We start from the raw sequence: 18,309 nt of genomic DNA, 5'->3' as shown, positions 1-18,309 counted from the left end.
GAACCACGCTGAAACCTATCTAATCTCTAGCTCTGATCCTTTATTCTCCATCGTGTCTCTGATTTATAGTCAAACCACCCAGGAGTGTGTTAAGGATACTAGTATTTTCAACACATTATTACTTTTCACCACCCACTAAAATTCACTACTACACAAATAGGCCTAAAGCAAAACAAATGAGCACGTCCACAGAGTTTTGAGGTAATATTTCCTTTCCTCCCCACACCAAAATTTTCTATCTGCTCATGACTTTTCTTTTTTAAAAGGAACAATGGCCATCTGAGAACTGCTAAATTCTGCAACACTCCCAAGGCAATAGGTGCAAGTACAAATTTCTTTCTTCACTGATACTTCATTTAAGTATTCAATAGAACAAATGACTGAAGCTACAGAAAGCAATTACAACTTGCTACTTATCCTCAAATGGAAAAAGCTGGTTATCTTTAAAAATACCTTTTTTACACCTATATGTAAATTGATTGCTCTTCAACATTTACCAGAATCCCAAAAAATAAAATCAAAAAAGTTTAAAATTCACTGTAAAGTAAAATCAAACATAGTCCAAACTAACATGCTATCATCACAGGGGAATTTTAGTTTTAGTATATAGTAATAAGTGCTATTCCCCTTTCCACTTACTTCATACAACTAGAAAAAAACTGTTTTACCACTCTCACTATGACACGTGAAAACAAACATTAATAACATCAAACAAAATTTGGATTTCTACCTGTGATTCATGTGAGGAAATGCATATTAATTTCAGATTTTTGAAAGATTTAAAGTCAGATTTTAATTTTATCCTCTTATTGACTGCCCAAAGACCCATTTTTATCTACTTTCAGTATTAACCAATACCGTCATTTTTGCCTTTAGCAACCTGGAACCTTATAGGTTAAGATAATATGCCATTAAGTGGAACATATAGCAATTTTCAAAAGAAACAGTGATGAACAACTTCAATGACAGAATTTACTACTTTTTAAGGGATAAAAGTAGAATGTGTACAAAAGTAAAACTCAAAGTGAATGTGCTTATGTTATTAGAATGGTACTTTCTTGGCATCGTCAGAAGGAATATACACAAGAATTTACAATATGAAACATAACACAGGTGGATGAGCAGTCAAAGGGAAAACAAACACTGACAGCAAGAACAACTAGCAGCAAACTAATGATTCAGAGTGTCAGTCACCTTTTTTTCCTGCAAAGGATATGGTTTTTTTACACACACACACACACACACATATATACACACACACACACTTTCTTTTTTATATTCTTTTCCATTATGGTTTATCCCAGGACATTGAATATAGTTCCCTATGCCATACGGTAGGACTTTCTTGTCCATGATATTGTTAAATTTAAATGAGATATCATGCCTTAATTACAAGAGTCAGCTCATAAAAATAGAAATTAAGTTTGGGTCTCAGACACTGAGGAATTTAACAGTGGGAAAGTTATACTAGTGCATAGAATCCACATACTCTACAACATATTGACTGACACAAAGGAACAACTGAGAGGAAAGAGCAGCTCAGCGCTGATGCAAACACAAAGTAGAATATACCACATTAATAGTGAATGTGCTCATTTTTCTACTTTTACTTTGGACAGTAGTCCATTAGCCTGTATATCTTCTTTTACTATGATTTATGTGATTCACAGCTATTTACTTGTGAATAGAAAAATATGTGAGCCCTGAGAGGTGTTTTTTCTGTTTACAAAAAGCATCTATTTCTAAGCATGCATAAAGTTTAGTAAAAACTTTTGTCTTCACAAGCAAGAAACTGGGTTAAAGTCATTTTAAGAGCATCTGTTAAATCTCAGTGCTGTATACGTATGTCCCAGATAATCTACACATTTTCTTTAGCATTTGAAAATTAATTGCTGGTCTATAAATTTCTGAGCTCTATTTTAAAATAATTTTCTTTTCCAACTTAGCATTATTAATCAAGTTGAACGTGATAATGCTCTAACAATCAGAAAATTCACCTCTAGTGAAGAGCAAATCCTAATTTTAAAAAATAACAAAAGGGCTTCATATACTACTTAAGGTCTATAATTTACTAGGTTTTGAATCATCAAGTCCTTCCTGATTCTAACTTTTAAGATTACTGAACGCCAAAATTAATGCTAAACATGAGATTCTGAGATGCCTCCAGTCTCCCAAGCAGTCAAATTCAATGCAATTAAATGTGCTGAGCTGGTGGATCCTTATAACTACTGCAAGTAAGGCCAAGGAAATTGCCCATAAGGCTCTAGAAATATTGTTTCATTTCTTTAAAAAAATTAAATGTTGCCCCCCCCAAATTTCTCTGAACATGCATTCTAATATGTTATAAATTGTGTATTTTATTTTTTACTTTTTATTTTTTTTGCGGTACGCGGGCCTCTCACTGTTGTGGCCTCTCCCGTTGCGGAGCACAGGCTCCAGATGCGCAGGCTCAGCGGCCATGGCTCACGGGCCCAGCCGCTCCGCGGCATGTGGGATCCTCCCGGACCGGGGCACGAACCCGTGTCCCCTGCATCGGCAGGCGGACTCTCAACCACTGCGCCACCAGGGAAGCCCTAAATTGTGTATTTTTGAAGAAACTTAGTATTACAGAACAATGTCAAGTAATTATAATGTCACCAACAGTTAGTTTCACTTTTTCCTTCATAATAAATATGCCTGGAAAGAAGATGATAAATTTCAAGGAAGAAATATTATTTCTTATAGACGTTCTAATTTAAATAGACCAAAGAAAAAATGTAGAACAGCAGCTATTATGCATAAGTTAGTCATAATATTTAGCAGTTTTTAATGTATAAATACACAAAGGCCCCATTCCTAACCCCCCAAAAAAGCCAGATTTCACCAATAGTTGGGATTGGTACAGTTCAATTCAACAAATGTTTTAACAACCTTCTGTATGCCAGGCATCTACAGCACCAACAATACACTGATGAATAAGCTCCTATTCATGGAACTTACCCTCTCTTGAGGAGGACAGACATTAAACAAGTGTGAAACTATCACAATCAGGGGTACAAGGAATTGTGAGAGACAAATATGATCTTGTTAGAGGTTTGGAGACTGTACTGAGCACCTACACTCTCTTGTCCACTGTCCCATGAGTGAGAATATTCCTTTCCAATTTGCTTCACCAAGGTGAGGAATGTGGTCAGTCTGTGGCCCACATCAACGGCTACCATTAGGTTTCTTCTCTCTTGCTCTCTTTCTAGAGGGGTGGACCTCGGTGCACTTGGTTCAGGGCACTGATCACCCCTGATCTACACAGTGCCCTCGCATCCGATATGCTACCTTCTCAAAGGAGAATACAGAGTGGGGCCCATAACCTTTGTATTATGTTCCCAACTGAACCAACAGACCCAACCACCTCCACTAATGGTTTTAGAATATTACTCTTCGGTAGTAAGCGCAGCTGGCCTGTGATCGTTCTGGTCACACTAGTCAACTAAAGTCACCTGGCTCTGTTAATCGACAAAAGTTTCCCTACTGAATTTTAAATAGAACTCAAAAATGTATATGACACGTAGAGACAAAGCTAATGCGTGAACAGATGCGCACCTGTACTGTAAAGCTTCTCTTCTTAAATTCTCACCCTAGAAAACACACCCCAAGTTCTAGACTATCAAATGAATCACAAGACTGTCCTGAACACCATATTCTAATAGCATGAGAAGGAAACAGGCTACAAAAAACAAGGCTGAGGGCTTCCCTGGTGGCGCAGTGGTGGAGAGTCCGCCTGCCGATGCAGGGGACACGGGTTTGTGCCCCGGTCCGGGAAGATCCCACATGCCGCGGAGGGCTGGGCCCGTGAGCCATGGCGGCTGAGCCTGCGCGTCCAGAGCCTGTGCTCGCAACAGGGGAGGCCACAACAGTGAGAGGCCCGCGTACCACAAAAAAAAAAAAAAAAAACAAGGATACGGTCGGTCCGGCTCACTCCCTCCTTAAGACCCAGTCCTGATTATCAGAGGTCCTCCCTTGGGGTTAGCTTAGCTTTAGTATACTGCTGGACCCATCACCAAAGGTTATTAACTATTCCTTAACACCTGGTACAGAAAGCCCCTCTTTCTGAGATTGCTTTAGCAAAAATAAACAAACACACAAAAGAGTGTGAAATAAATCAAGACTTGATTTCTCACCCTGGGTTTAGCCAGTTGCCAGCTTGTTGGTTTTAAATTCTTAGGTGCTCAGTGTGTCCTCCTCCGTAAGATGCAGACAAAAAATGTTTTGGAAATTTTAAATTAACAACAATGTCAAAAATGTTGGAAGATGAGCAATCATGTACCCTACTGTGTCACACGGATACCTAGCCGTTAAAAAGAAAAGAACAAGTGAGAAATTAAGAGAACAAAAGGGAAAACAGGGGAAAAAGGAAACAAAAATAGAGGAGGATCAAGAGAAAAGAAAAAGGTGTGTAAGTGAAATAGCAGCACTTATCACTATTTGATTCACAGTCCACACCAACTACCTATCCTATGTGCTCTTCTGCTAAGTAAGATGCCTCTATACACCGACTTGTTTGAAAATGAGGAAGTAGGACAAGGTACCTCTAAAACAAGCACACTTAAACCCAGAAATTCCATAGCTTCTATCAAATTTCCTTCCAACCTGATATCTAAGGATTCTATGAAAGTACTTCAGTTTGTGAAAGCCCAAGCAAAAGAAGAAGCAGAAAAAAAAACAAAAACAAAAACAGAAGAAAACATAACGTTGATTCAGGTCAGTCAAGGATTACCAAGACAGGTAAGAGTAGCATTTTACTAACAGACTGAACAATGCATTGCTTTGAGTTCTGCCTCAATAATACCAAACATCCAGATATTGGGAAAGAACCAGGTGGTGAATAATAAACACCTTCCATCTTCAATCCTTGACCTCATGCAGATTCAGTCTATTTCAATTAACTTTTTTAAAAGGCATGGATGTGTTAGGGAAATAATATAAATACATATCTGAACTCCAGAAAAATTTTTTTACCCAGATTGTTCACTTACACAGTTTCTCTCTTATTTGGCCAGATACAATATAGTTTCTTAATAAAAGAATGTTCCTTTGCAGCTTTTATACAAACCCTTTTGTTTATCCAACATTTATTTGGCATTTCAAAATCCAAAGCACACTAGAAAATACTATGTATATGAGCATTATTACTCATCTTTGTGTCTCCAATACGGTTTCAACCTGACTACCTTTTAGTGTAGAGGGAACTACTCAGCTTGAGTCTTTTGGTTCAAAGTTCCATAAATTTTAAATGAGGAAAGTAAAAAGAGGTGGAGAGGTTTATAACTCCAGTTCTCACGCTCCAACAATAAAAGAATATGCCTGATGTGTACTTTAAAATACATGATGTGCTGCAAACCTCCCTAACTCCAAAATTTCTTTCCTGACCATGGTCTACTCCCAAAATGAAGCCAAATACTCCTCATCTCTTGATTTCTGCATCCTTCTGATAAATTCACAAATGCACTGTCAATTTCCTCTTCATATTACAGAGACTAGTTCATTAGCATAGCACAGTCTTTAAAATAAAATTACTGGGGGTGAACATAGGACAATAAAAATAAAAATCATGTTAAGAACCGTAACAGTCAAGAGATTTAACTTTTCAACCAGGAAAAGCTATGGCTCTGAATTTGCTACAACTGCTCCTTGAAGTGCACAAACATAATTTGCCTTGGGAACACTTGGATTAAGACCATGACAAGCTTTTTAAATGAATTATATCAAGAAACACAGTTGCTTTCTTTGCCTCAAAGAACACTGTAGCAATTCTGAGGTCCACTTCACAGGAGCTAGGAGCCTTCATGGCTGCCCTTGGTGACTACATCTTCCTTATGCAAGCGCAGGAGCAGGACATCAGCTCTCTGAGAACTCACAGCAACTGCAGCAGAAACATCGCTTGGAAACAGGGTGCCTTCCCAGTGGGAACTGATCTTTGAGAAGCCAGGCTGGGTGAATGCTTCTTGAGTCCTGCGGCTCTCAGGTTGGGAGCAGGGTTTTTTTTTTTTTTAAATCATTTTCTAAAAATCAGAGAGAGACTGGTTTTCTCTTCAAAAGATGGCATGTTCTCATGGAAAAGCAAATTATCATCAATGAAATTAGCTGTGTGACCTCAGGCAAGTTACTCAGGCATCTCTCAGACCAGGTCTATGTAAAGTAGAGAAAATGATACCTATATGTCACAGGGGAACTGTAAAGCAGCCAGCACCATGTCTGGCACAAAGCAAGTATCCCCAAATCCTCTTCCTTTCCCTACTCCTCCCCGCAATAAAAAAGGAAAAGGCAAAAGACAGGTAACTAAATAAACTTTTTATATTTCAAGTTTTGACCCATCATCTCTACTCCTTTCAAAACTATAACCTTGAAATCTTTACTGTTTACTGTCAACAGCAGCATATATTGATATAGTCAGAATTTCAGAATTTAGAAATGAAATCTAACCTCCCTGTTCTACAGATTCTACACATGCTGCCCAGAGACATAAAAGGCCTTTCCTTTCATCAGTATCATACATTGATTTAGTAGCAGAACCTAAGCTAGAAAAATATGTGTGGAATAACAAAACAGAAACACTTTTTTAAAATATGCTTTTCAAAAATCAGACCTGAGCCTATATGACCCATTGTGTAAATATTCCCTTTAGGGGAAAAACTGCAATTGTGATTAGTTTCATTTTGAGGGTATTTCTTATATCTCATTTGTAAGTGTTTCACATGTTTTCAAATACTTTTTCTTGCTGTTCTCCACCTTCTTCTGTCCTCCTTCCTTCCCTTAATTTGTTTATTTTCCAGGGTATAAATCTACCACTCTATTGTAGATTACTATAAATTCATAAATTCGGGAATCAAAAAAGAATGCTTAAAAAGTATGCTTTTTAAAAACCAGCTATAATCCCTTAAACATTTCATATCTCTCTATTTCTAGGTAAATTCCTTAAGACAGAAGTCTCTTTTAAACTTCTAATCCTCAAACTTTGATTGCGTTCTGCTATATGTCAGGCTCTCTTAACCACATTATGTCATTAAATCTCCACAATTATAGTAATATTCTAATTCTAAGATTGTTTATAAACATAATTTCCTTTCTTACTATTGCAATGCTAAATTATCATCTTTTTTTAACGCAGTAACATATTTAACATGTTCACATGTTATGTACAATACAGGCAAATTCAACAATTGAAAGCACACAACTACAAGAAGCTAGCTTAGCCGCTACATGGCTTAGCTTCTCTCTTACCTAAAGCTAATCACCTTACTTTTACCTAGTACCCTCACATAGCTGGTAAAGAAGGTAGAAGTAAAATAATCAAAGCAGACTGCAAAAAACCCCACAAGTTCCAAACTCCTTAGCTCCTGAGCTATCCTCAATCCATCAGCAAATTACAGATCTGAAAACAAGGAGTAGCCCTATCATTTAACAGGAGACTGAAAAACGACTTTCTTAATTAGAAGTCCAAGGCTGAGAGACTCCTTTCCACCAAAGCTCTGAATAAACACCAACATCAGGTCAATCAGAGCTGTCCTGGTCCCAGTGGGATCTTAAGCTGATGACTCAAATTCCCAGCGAGCTTCTAGTTTAATTTCTTGAAACTCTAGGCTTAGTCACACAGTGACCTGGAATTTAAGGCAAATAAGGGTCTCTTCCATCCTTAAAGATATTTTTGCTGAATGACACAAAGTTAAAGAGGGAAGATGGGTTTAGAGCTTTTTAGAGTTTTTACTCCCCGAGGTGTACCAAGTTAAAAAACTGGGGACAGTGAACCATGCTAGCTTTGAATTTCAAACACAACTATTAACCCTGTCAGAGAAGCAAGTCCATTTCCAAGTTTTAACAAAATGCCTTTTTTTTTAACCCCCGCACTATTTATTGAAAGAGGAAGGAAAGAAGAATGAAAGGGAGGGAGGGAGGTGGGGAGGGAGGGAGGGAGGGGGGAGGGAGGGGGGAGGTGGGGGGGGGAGGTGGGGAGGGAGGTGGGGAGGGAGGTGGGGAGGGAGGTGGGGAGGGAGGGAGGTGGGGAGGGAGGGAGGTGGGGAGGGAGGGAGGTGGGGAGGATGGATGGATGTCACAAGCACCTTCCTAGAAAAAGTTTCAACATATTCTGGAGTTCTTCTTGAATTTATTTCAATCAAAAAACATATAAATTATAATTTCTTTAACAGGTAATTATCCATACATTATCTTCAATAACTATCTTGTTTAGCTTTAAAAAAAATCTTAGTACTACTAAGTAAATACAGTGGAGTCCTTTTTTTCCATAACTTCAAAGAGTAATTTTTTTCTACATTTCTGAGTGCCCGTCTTCTAAATTCTTCAAATCCGCTTCTCATTATATTACTCCTAGAGTTCTAGGCTAAATGTTATCTCTAGCTTGGTTCAAGGTGCTAATTTTAACAAAATCCTAATAACAATGGTAAACTGTATCATCTTTACTTTTTCCTCATTTTTGTTCTCAATGTTTCATGAATTTAAGAAAAATTATGTTTCAGGTGTAATGATATCTTAAAATGCCATGTTTTATTTGTAGTATTTGCAAGGTAGTGTAGGGATCAATTTGAATTTTAAGGTTCATAATGCAGAGTATGTAATATAACAGTGACAACAATTAGTATATCATCCTACTTATCTCAATACCTATACTTATTATGAAAAATTAAGATTACTCTTCATACCTGTAGCAAAACAATAGGAAATTTCTATTGTAAATAAACTCTAATTTTTAGAATCCTAAATATTCAATTTGAACATTAAATTTCAAGGAACAAAAAACAACAGATGGGTATCTGTATTACAGTTTGCAAAAAAACCCTGCTAAGATTTCAGAGGTCTCTTTGGTCCTAATTTTCCCCCTACCCTTGAATCACAAGGTAATGTGCTTAAAGAAAGCATTCTTTCTGGGGTTATTTACATGAAGTTATCTTTATGAGAAATCTTATGAAAGAGTTCTCCAGTTCACCACCCAAACCTCAGCACTCTGTTTTCCATGTTCGATAAGACCCTTGGAAAACACCACATCTCAGAAGAATAAAGAAAAGGTGGTCTATTTTTAATTCATTTCCTTCCAAATAAACTATTACTCCCTAACTCCTGGTTCTATGCTGGTACCCAATTTTGACCTTCCAGTTTAGATATATTTAAGAGACATTCAAAAACAGTGTACACATGCACAAGTGGGGAACCTGTCATTTCTCCCCCTCAAACCACCACTATTTTTATAATATTGATGACCTCATAAAAGGAACTCCATTACCATCAGCAATTCATGTCCCTGCTTCAGCACCAGATGCAACCAGGATATGGAAACAAGATCTCTCTCCTCCATTTACTTTTTATTCATTCCAACCCCTGGATATAACCCTCAGTTCCATTCCATTGGCCTGCTTCACCATCTGACACGCTTGATTTTTACCTTCTCAAGTCTTAGCGACCATCCTGGTGTCATATTTCCCTAATTGTTGTGTTAATCTAAATATTACAGAATGAGTTTGCTCATTTTCCCCCAAGACAGTCCCCTCAAAAAACTGCAACTTAAGGAAATGCATCTTGAACAATTTAATTCTCAGATTCAAACTCATTATCCTGAAAGCCCCCCACCCCTCCCTGCCCCATATTCTGTTCAGAGTGTTCTTTGACTTTTCAATAGTAATCAAAAGTTGCTTTTCATAAAAACATTTCTCTAGTTGGAAGACAGGTACAAAGGGTTTTGTTAGAACAGTAAATGCTTTTTTCTCTAGTCTTCATCCATGTTAACAGTAAATCACTATGAAACCAACCAAAACAAAACCCACCCTCACTGTGTGTAGCCACGTGAAGGGGCATATGGAAAAAGCTTAAGAGTAAAGAACCTTCATCCCAGCACAGCCAAGAAGGGAAGCTACAAATGAAGGCAGCTTTCATGGAAGAAAACATCCACAGATGTAGAAGCTACTTATTTTAGAAAAGGGGACAAGACAGCAAGAGAGCAATAAGGAGAGAGAGAGGTGGGGTATAGACAAACAAACTGGAATGCCTCTTCTGTGTTCACCTACACTTTAAAACCTGACTGTATCCGGCAATCTAAAGTTTGAAAAGCAAAACTAAACCTATCACAATTTAAAGTGAACAATTTTCTCTTGATAAAAATTAGCTGTTTTGAACTTATTTGGGGCAGAATTATTTTTTTTAACCTTATACACAAAGCTATCATTGCTTTTTCAAAACACTTAAAAATGACCTGTTAAGTTTCTTACAATCGTAAAATTTTAAAACTGAAAACCTAATCCCTTTAACATCATATATCCTAAGCCACTCTGATGTAAAATTACTTCTATGCCACTGTCTTCTAGTACTGGTTTGCAATGGAATCTGTACAATTAATAATAACCTTCTTCCTTCTCATCTTTCTAGAAAGCCAAGAATGACATATCTCCTTATCTCCCTATTTGTGCCATTAGATTGACATATTTTGCCTCACCTGTCACCTTCCATAAAACTCTGCTTTCAGATGAGTTAATTCATTTTTTAGTTGTCCTCAATGTTCTAAAATAGTGATGTTTGACAGAATTAATACAGTGCTCTAGTTCTCTCTGTTCAACTGGTATTTAATTAAAGATCTTGGAGGCATCTTTGTCTCCAGTTACACTGCTTAAAGAAGGAATGTTACTTCCTACCCGGACAATGTGCTAAACCACATGGCAACAGAGCTGCCTTCCTAAGGTCTCCCATTTAACAGATTGTTTTACCGTGTTTAAACAATACTACTACTACTTGCTACTTGCTACTACTACTAGCAAGACAGATTACCACTTTATTTAATGTTGATTTTACTTTTCACATCTCTGAACCACAACTCTACTACAGCCTACATTCTCTCTTACCTTTAAAGTGGCCAGCATTTCTGAACTTGTAATGCTCCCTTATATTTTTATTTGATCATTGCTTTTGTTTTACCTGGACCTCAAAAAGTCCTAATGGTATTTAATTTGTAAGATTTCTTGAATCTCTGGTAACCATGCAGAGACTCTTTAAGCAATGAGAGCTACCTGGAGCACAAGCAGAAACTTTCTTGTTTCAAATTCTTTTGAATTAGAGTCTTTAAGCAGTGACAGCTACCTAGAGCACAAGCAGCAAATTTCTTGTCTTAGACTCTTTTGAATTAATATCTTTTGGCGAATAGCCCACTCAACATGTCATAATTTTCCACTGTAAAGGTAGCATGGATAATTTAAATTGGCACTTGCTATTTATTACACAAATAACTGTTCTCTTGGAATGCGTTTTGAAAGCTAGCATTTCTCAATAATTCTCTGGCTATATCGGAACCACAAGAGACATGTCAATTTAAGCAAACTTCAGGAGCAATAAACTAACAAACAAGACTCTAGGTGGTGGTATAGGTTATTTTTTTTATCATGATGTTTTGCTCTTAAAAAACTGCAAGAGTCAGAGGAGCCTTTAGCCTCTTTTACAGACACCTTTTTATTGCAACCTTACAATATTTTAGGGTGTTAAATTAGTAAAAGTTTAGAGACACATTCAGGAAATGGGTCCAGACATTAAAACTGGTTTTCAACTACCTCAAAGGCACTGTAGAGAGCGCACTGGAGTAAAACCAACAATGAGTAGTCCTCTTTTTTGTTTGTTTTTAATACGTATTTTCCTCATGCTCCTAGGGCACTTTCAGGGCTAAGTATGCAAAGAGGTCTTTCCCCACCAGAGTGTACGAAACAGACTAAAGTAACAATCCTACAGCCTGCAGGATAGGGGCTTGCTCCATTGACTGAAACTTCTTTGTCTCTAGGAACTAATTCCAGGCAGAAAAAAGTTAGCACTGATGATGAAGCCACTACTCTCTGAACCAGCTAAACTCAAACCACATTACCAAACTGCTGGGCAAAACCAGAGCAACTTACTTCGAAACTGAAAAGCACTTCAAAATACTCCAGGTAGCAACCCACACTTAGGTGCCAGGCAGATGAAGCAGCATTTGTTTAAAAAGTCCACTTATTTCAGTGTCTCTTCAACAAAGGTGCCAAACTAGTGATTAAACATTGAATAATCACATCAGGAAGATGCCACCCACTTGCTAAACCCATGATTCACTAACAAGCAGGTTCAATGCAATTCATAACTTTAAAGAATGAACTACCAAAGCTCTTTGCTTCACAAATACCACTCTCCACCCCCCCCCCAAATGTAAACAGCAATCATCATCTATAAACGGACAACCATTTTCACTTTGAACACCTATGGATGGTCTCTCTTCCTCTAGAAACAGTTTTCCCGCACAATCTCACATTTAATCATTTACATTACCGGAGACAAACTCCAACTCAGTTCCACCAACTGAGTGAAAAATCCTTGTGGCTAAGAACGTCTTAATTCTTTTCCGAAATAAAAATGCTTTATTAAAAAATTTAAAACGCAAAACTACTTATCATTCTGTTCTTCTACTATCTTCAAAACCCAATTGCCATCCCTAACGAGATAGAAGGTAGAAACTCCTGTAATGCTTCAGAGATCAACATGTGTCACAGACTCCCAGCTTGTTCGCCTCTAAGACACAGTTGATTCCTTTGTTCCTTCAGACTGAACACCAACTCTTGATTAAAATTTGGAAACTACTTTGGAAAGGATATGACGGTTTGTAGAATATTTCCAGGCAAACCCTTCATAAAACAACAACATGCACTAGTAGTATTAGAGGACACAGATATGAGTGAAAAACAAGCCTCCAGAAGCCTCCCAGGACCTGCACGGAGCTCACCCTAGATGTGAGCCCGGTTTCTGGCTCAGGGGTAAAGTGATGGTTGAGGCCTCGGGTCGAAGAGGCCTCTCCCTCGGGAGGGGAAGGACAAGTACCGACGGGCTGGGCTGGACCCGGGGGTCCTCCGGGGGTCGGGAGCGCGGTCCCTTTTCTTACCCACTTTCCCCGGCCCGGGATCCGCGAGCACAGAGCTGGGAGGCACCCGAGTGAAAGGCGGGGAGCTGCGTCCGGCGCCGCCCAGGACGCCCGGGGCAGCAGGAGCGGCGCGGCGAGAAGCGCCCGGGGCTCGGGGCCGAGGGGACAGACGAGCGGGGCGCGACTCCGGCCCACGCCCCCCCGCCTGCCCCGGCCCGGCTCAGGGGCCACCCGGAGGCCGCCCCCCGGCCCAGGACTGGCACGGACGCGCCAGTGAGCCGGGGGCCAACTCCACAACTTGGCGGCCCCGCTGCCCGGGCCCCCCGAGTTCCCGGGGAGATTCGGACCCAGCAGGAGAGGCGGAATTTCCCCGGAAACCACCCCCCCGACACCATCTCGTCCCGCCACCGAGCCCACCCCGCCGTCTGCGTCCGCTCCCGCCGCCCGCGGCGCCGGCCCCGCCGCCCCGACGCCCCCGAGGCCCTACCGGCCAACGCCAACGCCGCCGCGGGCCGCGCTTCCCGGCCGTTTCCGGCGGTGCGGGCGGCCGCTCCTCCGAGCCCCCCAGCCGCGGCCGCCACTCACCCGAGGCCGCCGCGGCTCCGAGCCCGGGGCTCCGGCAGGCTCACTCCGCGAAGGCGCCCCGCCGCCCCGTCCTCCCTCGGCGCCCCAGCGAGCTCTTGCCTCCGACCGGCACTGCCGAGCGCAGCGGCTGACGCGAGGCCACGGGCGGGCGTGCGGGCGCGCGGGCCGGCGTGGGGCCGGGTCGTCCCTCCGCCTCGGCCACCGCCTCCTCCTCCGCCGCCGCCGCCGCCGCCGCCTCCCGAGTTCGGGGCTCTGCTGCAATGTCTGCGAGGCTGACTTTGAGCGCCTCGCTCGCCGCCCGCCCGCAGCCGCGCTCCTCCCTCCGCCGCTGAGTCCGCCGCGGCCCAGTCCCTCCCCTCGCCGCTCCACGCCATTCAGCTCTTCAGCCAAGTTTCTTAACCCTTTTTTCCCCTTCCTTCCCATTGTCACCGGGGCGGGAGGAAGGCGCCCGGGTCCCGGAGGCTCGCGGGAGCTGAGGGGCCCCCTCGGTTGGCTGGTTTTCCTTCTCGCCCGCCCTCCGGTCGGCCGGGCGGGGACTGCGGGGCCCCGAGGCGGCGGGAGGATCGCGGCGGCGGGGAGAGGTGGGTGCTCCACGCGCCCGCGCCGTCCCCCGCGGCTCCCGGCTCTGTCCAGCCGCCGCCACGGCCGAAGGCGCCCGGACAGCTCCTCCCGGGGCCCCGGGGGGACCGATCTCGAGACACAGGCCAAAGGCTTGTGTTGGGGGCACAGACTGGGGGCCGGGACTCCCCGGGTCCCCTCCTGGGTGCCGGCGCCCTAGGCGTCCCCCTCCTCCCATTTCGCCCACGACACGCGTCCCCTTGGCTCCTTCTCGCCCACCCCCAACTTGCACCACCTTGTAATCTGTGTGTCTTGCTTTGATCTTGGGGGGCACGGGCACTAACTGCGGGTCACTTTGACCCCACGCCCAGCACGTAGGAGGCAGCCAGGGATAAATGCGGAGTGAGTCCGAGAGGAAAACTGGGAAGGAGACCTGAGGAGCGCCCCATTCAGCTCCTCGGACGGCGGAGGACCCGGGAGCAGGGTTTATCTTCAGCTGCTTTGTCACTGCGAAGTCTCCAGCGGAGTCAGTTCTCGAATCTACACCATCCCCGGGAAGAATCTGACCCTACAAGACAAGGCAGAAGGCACCGGGCTGCCACTTCTCGGGCAGCTCTCCGCGGTTCAGGCTCCGAGTAAGAAATAACAATTACATCACGAGGCCGGGGCGGCAGCGCCGAGGAGCCTCCCGGTTTCCTGCAGCTTGATCTCGCTGAACCCGCCTCTAAACTGGGGGGCATACGGATTGGTGAAGAGAGAAAGTGGAGGGAGGAGAGAGTCATCCGAAACCATCATTTCCCCCTTCTCCCTGTATTTGCTGTTTTAAAATCTTGTCCTCAACGCTCCCCAAACATCTAACTAGAACTATTAACACCCCCTCAACACCTCCGCAGATGTCAGGTTTCTTTTTGACTCTAGCATCTAGCATTTAGTAACTCGCCATGAAAAGAAAAAAAAAAAAATTACCAGGGGAAATGAGGACCGTTGCTGAAATTGTTTTTGCTTGCTGCGAAAACGCTAAAGTACAGCTTAGCCTCACTGTGAACTCCGAAATGACATGCCTGTGTTCAAACACTTATTACACAAAACAAGTGAGTGGATGAGACACTCCATTCTTACGTGTAGGTTTTCAGACCCTTAAGAATTCGATAGCATTTGAAAATAGAGTTGCTAGTGCACTTAAAAAAAGAAAAAAGAACTATCCAAGTCGTAAAAAGTATTCTATGCCTGTTATGTAATGGCTGTGTTGTGCGTGTAAAATGTCATTTAACCTTTAAAAACATGAATAAGAGTTTGGGGTTACCTTCACAATCTTAAAAAAGAAAGCATTTTTTCAAATTAATGCTTAATAATCCAGCCCCTAGCACAGTGCTGGGCACATGGTAGGAAGATTTTGCTTCATGGTGATAGTGCATTTTAGAACAATTATTTTACATCACCCTAGTGATTCAACTGTGCAATCTGTTGCCATCTTATATAGTTTAAACCTCATATGATAGCTTATTATTTGTATGTAGCACCGTTTTAAATCTGTTTCAGGCAACTTAGTAAAGTCAGCTATTCTCTAGCGCAACATATATCCAGGATTGATGCAAAGCAACTGTTCCAGTTAAGTGATGGTCAGCATAATTGGAGCGTGGCCCTTTAAGGAGTCAAACTTCTTTTTTTTAAATCGTTTTTAACTGTTGTTAAAGATTTTCTGAAATGTATGATAAATATTTCTGTTTTCTTAAGCAGTTTGTTTGGCTTTTTCTGGAGAATTCAGGGTTAATTTTATTTAAAGTATTCATTATAGTAGGTGTTAGTGGATTTAACAAATACATCAAGTTCCTGTTCTCTATCAGGCTTCTTCCTAGGTGTTAGGGATGCTCCCAGGAGGTGTATAAGCCATAAATCGCTGCCCTGAAGGACTCCAGGATACTATGACTGATTATCTCTGCCTTTTGTAGTCTCTCTCTCTCCCCCTTCCCTAACTGACAATCTGTTGACTTTTCTGTCTTTTGCCAGCGAGCCTGTCTCCAACATTCTCCTCCTCTTCTGATTGGCAGCTTCTAGTCTGGTGCAGACTGAGAATCCAGATAGCCTCACTTGTCACAATTCAGTCTAAAGTAAAACTAAATAGGTCCCGTGTGAGGAACTGATGTGCTTACCAAGGAGAAAGGCACATGAACTTTAGTGCATAGACTTTGTGACAGATATTTGGACTACTCAAATGTTGCTTTGAAAAGCATTCTTTTTGCTTCTTAGGTGCGTTTTAGATCATTGTGGTTGGTAGATAAACAACCTCCAAGTAAGTAAGATTACACAATTAATACAACAAGCCGAATACTGGTCCTGCCCCTTTTAACACTAGTGTTAAAAAGTCTACTGCAGTATGTTAGATGACTTAATAAAGCTGCTCACCTCGTTATTCATCTGTCTTCTCAACCCCACAGAAATCCAGTCATTGGAATCCTGAACTCTTTTTGATAGTACATTAGTGTTAAGTAAGTTGCACACCTTTCGTGGGATTCATTTTTACTTAATCATTCTAATTGTGTTGGGGCTATTTTGTTGTTCTTTGTTTTTTAAAAATCAGTACCTCAGTTTCCTGGCTAAGAGAGTCATTGCAAGGATACTGGGGCATATATGTAATATAAGAATACCTATGCAGTAATTGTATTTTGAAGACAACTCTCATTTTAACTGATTGTGATGTGAAAACGATGCCCTTGAGCTTTTATACTTAAACACAAAATTATTTTTATGAACTCAGGTTCCTATGGGATCAGATACGTATAGTTCAGGCTCAATATGTTTATCCACCACAAAGAAGTAGTCTGGGAGAGGCATGCTTATGATGTACTCCCTGAATCTCTCTCGTTATAGCATTTTTCACACCAGTTGGTGACTGGGTGTTTACTTATCTATATCCCATTCTAAAGGCAGGCACTCTGGGCACAGGGTCTGTATCCCTCTGGTTCACATATGGACACTTCCAGCACCTATCCCTGTGCACAGCAAACAGTAGACCGTAGATATCCAGTAGATATTGGGCAAGATACTGTCATGATTCCCGAGAAAAGTCTTTGTTTCTACTTGGGGTACAGGTGTGGGGTAAGGGAGCTCAGAGAAAATTTTACAGAGAAAAGAATGCTTCAGCTGTCTATTAAACGGTTAGAATTTACCAAGTAGCCAAGTGGGAAACAGGTTCTCAGGAGAGGGAAAAGACTGTTTAACAGTGGTGAGGTGTGAAGAAAACAAAAATATACATTGAGAAGTATTGAACTCACCTTATACACTATGAACTAGTGACTAATGAACTATGACAGCTGACAGAAATATATACAGATGGAATTCCAGTGTAGTTACGCTGTTATAGTCCCTCAGCCTCTAGAGAAGCACTGTCCAATAAAAATATAAAGCAAGCCACAAATGTGATCTACAGATGTACTTTTAAATTTTCTAGTAGCCACATTTTAGAAATACAAAGAAGCAGGTAAAATTAATTTTAGTAATATATTTAACTCAATGTATCAAAAATATTTCAATGTATACACAACATAAAAAATATTCAATAAATATTTTACATTCTTTCATTCACACTAAGTTTTCAAAATCCAGTGTGCTTTTTACACTAGGTTTTTTTACTCCTAGTGTAAAAACTCCTAGGTCTTTACACTAGCCATGTGTAGCTAGTGGCTACCGTATGGGGCAATGCAGCTCTCTAGAGGGCAAATGAAATCTTTAATAGTACAGTCAAATGAAATTTTCTTAAGATGAAAATCTGAATCTTATGAAGTCTATAATTTTGTGTTGATTACTGGTGTTTAGCTCTGCTATGTTATAGAGACCACTTTCTTCTGTCTAGGCTTTTGTGCCAATTAGAGAATCAGTGAAGTTTACATTTTATGTACTGTGTCTCCATTAACCATACTGTGGTTACAATTACTTTTATTTCTGTTAACTCTGGTGGTGGACTGTAAATGTAAACTGGCCATACAGCATTAAAAAACACTGTAAATTTGGGGTTGAATAAACTTTTTTTTAAAAGTCTTCCTTAGATCACAGAACTACTTCTATGCTAGTTACTGTCAAGCATCTTCCTGGCTATAGAAGCCCACGGTTTTGCTCTCCAGTTCTTCCATGCCCACTTACTTAGGGAGTATAAAATCCACCCTAGCCTTTGTTTGAGGCAGTCACCCGTCTGAAGCTGCAGCAGTAAGCATGTGCTATAGCACCCTGAGTACCGAGAAAGGTCTGAAGAGCTAAGATGAAGATGTTTAGACACC

At 41.4% G+C, this 18,309-nt stretch overlaps 1 protein-coding gene across 11 annotated transcripts in view; it reads right to left on the bottom strand.

Annotated features, from left to right (window-relative positions):
* Positions 1-15,166, bottom strand: part of NRIP1 (nuclear receptor interacting protein 1) — a 190,684-nt gene extending 175,518 nt beyond the window's left edge. For 6 of the 11 annotated variants that reach the window (XR_009563680.1, XR_009563682.1, XR_009563681.2 and 3 more), the window contains exon 1: positions 13,481-13,657. The gene's annotated coding sequence lies outside the window, so the exon portion shown is untranslated. Of the gene's footprint in view, positions 1-12,916; positions 12,938-13,480; positions 13,658-14,333; positions 14,728-15,004 lie in introns of those variants that run through there. The other 5 variants (XM_030877767.3, XM_060297894.2, XM_060297892.2 and 2 more) reach the window with 4 other exon arrangements.
* Between the last annotated feature and the right edge of the window lie 3,143 nt (positions 15,167-18,309).

This window comes from Globicephala melas, chromosome 4, assembly GCF_963455315.2.
Source record: "Globicephala melas chromosome 4, mGloMel1.2, whole genome shotgun sequence".
Lineage (NCBI taxonomy): Eukaryota > Metazoa > Chordata > Mammalia > Artiodactyla > Delphinidae > Globicephala > Globicephala melas.
This window is presented reverse-complemented; position numbering and strand designations above follow the sequence as displayed.